Here is a 6,000-nt window from a genome sequence, read left to right as displayed (position 1 = left end):
TAGTTTGACCTCCTGCACAGCGCAGGCCACAGAATCTCACCCACCCACTCCTACGAAAAACCTCACCTATGTCTGAGCTATTGAAGTCCTCAAATCGTGGTTTAAAGACTTCAAGGAACAGAGAAGCCTCCCTCAAGTGACCCGTGCCCCATGCTACAGAGGAAGTCGAAAGAATTCACCAGCCAGATACTACAGAAAATTCTTTCCTGGGTAACTCAGATCCCATCCATCTAATATCCCATCTCAGGGGATTAGGCCTATTTACCCTGAATATTTAAAGATCAATTACTTACCAAAATCACATTATCCCATCATACCATCTCCTCCATAAACTTATCGAGTAGAATCTTAAAACCAGATAGATCTTTTGCCCCCACTGCTTCCCTTGGAAGGCTATTCCAAAACTTCACTCCTCTGATGGTTAGAAACCTTTGTCTAATTTCAAGTCTAAACTTCCTGGTGGCCAGTTTATACCCATTTGTTCTTGTGTCCACATGGGTGCTGAGCTTAAATAATTCCTCTCCCTCTCTGGTATTTATCCCTCTGATATATTTATAGAGAGCAATCATATCTCCCCTCAACCTTCTTTTAGTTAGGCTAAACAAGCCAAGCTCCTTCAGTCTCCTTTCATAAGACAAGTTTTCCATTCCTCGGATCATCCTAGTAGCCCTTCTCTGTACCTGCTCCAGTTTGAATTCATCCTTTTTAAACATGGGAGACCAGAACTGCACACAGTATTCTAGGTGAGGTCTCACCAGTGCCTTGTATAACGGTACTAAAACCTCCTTATCCCTACTGGAAATGCCTCTCCTGATGCATCCCAAAACCGCATTAGCTTTTTTAACAGCCATATCACATTGGCAGTTCATAGTCATCCTATGATCAATCAATACTCCAAGGTCCTTCTCCTCTTCCGTTACTTCTAATTGATGCGTCCCCAACTTATAACTAAAATTCTTGTCATTAATCCCTAAATGCATAACCTTACACTTCTCACTATTAAATTTCATCCTATTACTATTACTCCAGTTTACAAGGTCATCCAGATCCTCCTGTATAATATCCCGATCCTTCTCCAAATTGGCAATACCTCCCAGCTTTGTATCATCTGCAAACTTTATTAGCACACTCCCACTTTTTGTGCCAAGGTGAGTAATAAAAAGATTAAATAAGATTGGTCCCAAAACCGATCCCTGAGGAACTCAACTGGTAATCTCCCTCCAACCTGACAGTTCGCCTTTCAGTAGGACCTGTTGCAGTCTCCCCTTTAACCAATTCCTTATCCACCTTTTGATGTTCTTATTGATCCCCATCTTCTCCAATTTAACTAATAATTCCCCATGTGGCACGGTATCAAATGCCTTACTGAAATCTAGGTAAATTAGATCCACTGCATTTTCTTTATCTAAAAAATCTGTTACTTTTTCAAAAAAGGAGATTAGGTTGGTTTGGCACAATCTACCTTTTGTAAAACCATGTTGTATTTTGTCCCATTTACCATTGACTTCAATGTCCTTAACTAATTTCTCCTTCAAAATTTTTTCCAGAACCTTGCATACTACAGATGTCAAACTAACTGGCCTGTAGTTACCAGGATCACTTTTTTTTCCTTTCTTAAAAATAGGAACTGTATTAGCAATTCTCCAATCATTCGGTACTACTCCTGAGTTTACAGATTCATTAAAAATTGTTGCTAATGGGCTTGCAATTTCAGGTGCCAATTCCTTTAATATTCTTGGATGAAAATTATCTGGGCCCCCCGATTTAGTCCCACTAAGCTGTTTGAGTTTCGCTTCTACCTCAGATATGGTAATATCTACCTCCATATCCTCATTCCCATTTGTCATGCTACCATTATCCCTAAGATCCTCTTTAGCCTTATTAAAGACTGAGGCAAAGTATTTGTTTAGATATTGGGCCATGCCTAAATTATCTTTAACCTCTACTGCATCCTCAGTGTTTAGCGGCCCCACTTCTTCTTTCTTAGTTTTCTTCTTATTTATATGGCTATAGAACCTTTTACTATTGGTTTTAATTCCCTTTGCAAGGTCCAACTCTACTTGACTTTTAGCCTCTCACTTTATCTCTACATGTTCTGACCTCAATTAGGTAGCTTTCCTTGCTGATCCCTCCCATCTTCCACTCCCTGTATGCTTTCTGCTTCTTCTTAATCACCTCTCTAAGATGCTTGCTCATCCAGCTTGGTCTACAACTCCTGCCTATGAATTTTTTCCCCTTTCTTGGGATACAGGCTTCCGATAGCTTCTGCAGCTTTGATTTAAAGTCATCCCAGGCCTCCTCTACCTTTAGATCCATAAGTTCTTCAGTCCAATCCACTTCCCTAATTTCCTTCATTTTTGAAAGTCAGCCCTTTTGAAATCAAAAACTCTGGTTGCAGATTTATTTTTGTTAATCCTTCCATTCAGTTTGAACTGAATTACCTCATGATCACTTGAGCCAAGATTATCCCCTACAACCATTTTTTCTATGAGGTCCTCGCTACTCACCAAAATTAAATCTAAAATGGCATCCCCTCTAGTTGGTTCAGCAACTACTTGATGAAAGAATCCATCAGCTATCGCATCTAGGAAAATCTGAGCCCTATTATTATTACTAGCACTGGTCTTCCAGTCTATATCTGGGAAGTTAAAGTCTCCCATGATCATGCAGTTTCCATTAGTATTTACTTTATTAAAAACATTAAAAAGGGCTCTATCCATATCCAAATTAGATCCCGAAGGTCTATAGCACATCCCAAGCACTATCGTAGGAGAGGCTTTACTAGTTATCTTCCCCAATGTAATTTTTGTCCAGATGGATTCTGTCTTATCCATTGCATCGCTTCTTATTTCTTTACATTCTACCTCATCATTGATATACAATGCTACTCCACCACCTTTACCTTTGTTTCTGTCTTTGCTAAACAGCACATACCCTTCAATACCTGTAATCCAGTCATGACTACTATTCCACCATGTTTCTGTTATCCCTATAATATCTGGTTTCACTTCCTGCACCAGTAGCTCTAGTTCCTCCATTTTGTTACCTAGGCTCCTCACATTGGTGTACAAACATCTTAATTTTTGCTTTTTGGCCTCGCTCACATTTTGTACCCTATTAGGCACAGTCATTCTACTGCCAGTATAACCTATTAGACTAGTATCCACACCGCCCTCGCTCCTTATATACATTCTCCTACCCATGGCTGTATCCTTTCTTACTTCGCCTTCTTCCCTCTCAATGCTAAAATCTGGTGTGGAGATTTCCTGGACATCTCCCAACCATCTCTCCCAAATTCCTAGTTTAAAGCTCTCTTTATCAGTTGTGCCAGCCTTGATCCTAGAAGTCTATTTCCTTCCCTACTCAGATGAAGTCCATCCCGAGAGAACTGTCCTCTGTCCATGAATGCCTCCCAGTGGCCATACATCCCAAAGCCCTCCTTATAGCACCACTGCCTAAGTCATCTGTTGACAGTCATAATCTTGTCACACCTTTGTTGCCCTTCTCTAGGAACAGGCAGGATCCCACTAAAGATCACCTGAGCCTCAATTTCCTTAAGCGTCTTCCCCAGCCTAGCATAGTCTCCCTTAATACTTTCCAGCGAGAATCTAGCTGTATCATTTGTTCCCACATGAAGGATAATTAGGGGATTCCCTTTAGGATCCTTTTCAACCTCAGGTCTACATCCCGTATGTTAGCACCCGGAAGACAGCACACCCTTCTATTCTCTGGATCAGCTCTAGTTACAGGCCTGTCTATTCTTCTCAATAAAGAGTCTCCTATCACATAGACCTGCCTTTTCCTGGTGACGGTGCTATTCTCCAGTCTCTCCCCTGTTCCCTCTGGCTGCAAGTTCTTTCCATTCCTGTTTTCCCTTATAATCCTCTTCAACCCATCCTGTATCCTCCTGGGGCTCATATTTGGTGCATCTCCCTTGACTCTTCTGCTTTTCCTATAGGACTAGCCTCTCTTCTCTTCTTCATTACCCTTCCACTTTCAATGAGTACCTGCTGAGCCCCTTCTTCATTTTCCAACTCTGCAAACCTGTTCTTGAGCTCTATTTCTCCTTCACTAGCCCGTCTTTTCCTCTGCCTGGTTCTTTTAGTCACATGCTTCCACTGACCACTTTCCTCACCCAGTCTCCCCTCAGAATTCCCCAGCCCTGCTTCCATCCGTGAGTCTGAGCTTTTCCCTTCAGATACCTCATATCTTTGCTCCATCATCTGCTCAAACCCCTTCCTAAACTCAACCAGACTTTCCACCTGCATCTCCAAACCTCGGATCTTTTCCTCCATCAGCTCTATCAGACGACATTTCATGCAGACAAAACTCTTACCGGTTCCCCCCTCCAGGATCATGTACATACCACAGCTTCCACATCCAGTCATCCTCAATGTGTCTTCCACTACAGGAGTCACTCCCACAGCTGCCTCTGTATGTGTCATCTCCTTCCCCCTAAATCCTGTTAATCTGGGAAACACAAGCCAGACCAAAAAGACCAACCCCCCCCCAGCAAAAGCAAACCCCAAACAAGCACCACAAGACAAACTCCCACTCAAACTCCCCTGTTTACAGCTCTGTTTGCTGGCTCCTGTGCCACTGCAGCTGTCTGTGCCGCTGCCTGACTGGCTGGCGACCTTTATAGGACCTCTAGTCAGAAAAGCCCCATCCCCCCAATCAGGGCTCAGCTTCTCTCCCAGCACAAAGCCCCTACAAGCCTCTACACACACACACACACACACACACACACACACACAAATACTAAAAATACAAAACCAAGTACAAATACCTTCTCTTCCAACAGAACTCCCACTCAAACTCCCCTGTTTACAGCTCTGTTTGCTAGCTCCTGTGCCGCTGCAGCTGTCTGATTCTTTGGCAGGCTTCCTGCTTCTGATGTACTTAAACATTTTTTTGCTATTAGTTTTTGTGTCCTTAGCTAATTGCTCTTCAAACTTTTTTTGGACCTGCCTTATACTTTTACACTTGACCTACAGAGTTGATGCTCCTTTCTGTTTTTATCACTAGGATTTGACTTCCAATTCTTAAAGGATGACTTTTTGCCTCTAACCATCCCATTTACTCTCCTATTTAGCCGTGGTGGAGTATTTTGTGATCATCTTTGTTTTTGTTTTATTAGGGGGAATACATTTACTTCGGGCCTCTGTTAAGGTGTTAGTAAATAGTCTCCATGCAGTTTGCAGGCATTTCACCCTTGTGACTGTTCCTTCTAATTTCTGTTTAACTAACTTCCTTATTTTTCTTTCCAAGTTAAATGCCACTGTGTTGGCTTTCTTTTGCATTTTTTCCCTACGAGGATGGTAAATTCAATTACATTATGATTGCTTTTACTGAGTGGTTCAGCTTGGACCAGGTCCTGTGCTCCACTTAGAACCATTCCTCTTGGATGAGGTCCTGTGCTGCATTTAGGACTAAATCAAGAATTGCCTCTCCCTTTGTGTGTTCCAGGACAAGATGCTCCAAGCAGCAGTCATTTAATGTAGCTATAAATTTTATCTCTGCAACCCTTGCTGAGGTGACATATACCCAGTCAATATGAGGATACATGAAATCTCCCATTATTACAATGTTTTCTGCCTTTCTAGCCTCTCTAATCTCCCTGAGCATTTCAGAGTAACTGTCATCATCCTGGTCAGGTTATAACATTTTTACTATTATATTGTTATTGTTCAAGTATGAAATTTCTATCAATAGAGGTTCTATGGTACAGTTTGATTCATTTAAGATTTTTACTTTATTTGACTCTATACTTTCTTTCACATATAGTGACACTCCCTAACCAGCACAATCTACTTGATCATTCCTATCTGTTTTGTACCTGATATTACTGCATCCCATTGATTATCTTCAGTCCACCAACTTTCCATGATGCCTATATTATCAATATCCTCATTTATCATCTAGTTCACACACCTTACTATATAGACTTCTAGATTTAGACTTAGAGATGATAAATCCAGTTCTGGAATGCCAGCTACG

The sequence above is a fragment of the Dermochelys coriacea genome, chromosome 5 (assembly GCF_009764565.3).
Source record: "Dermochelys coriacea isolate rDerCor1 chromosome 5, rDerCor1.pri.v4, whole genome shotgun sequence".
NCBI classification, from domain to species: Eukaryota; Metazoa; Chordata; order Testudines; family Dermochelyidae; genus Dermochelys; species Dermochelys coriacea.
Note: the sequence above shows the minus strand (reverse complement) of the source record.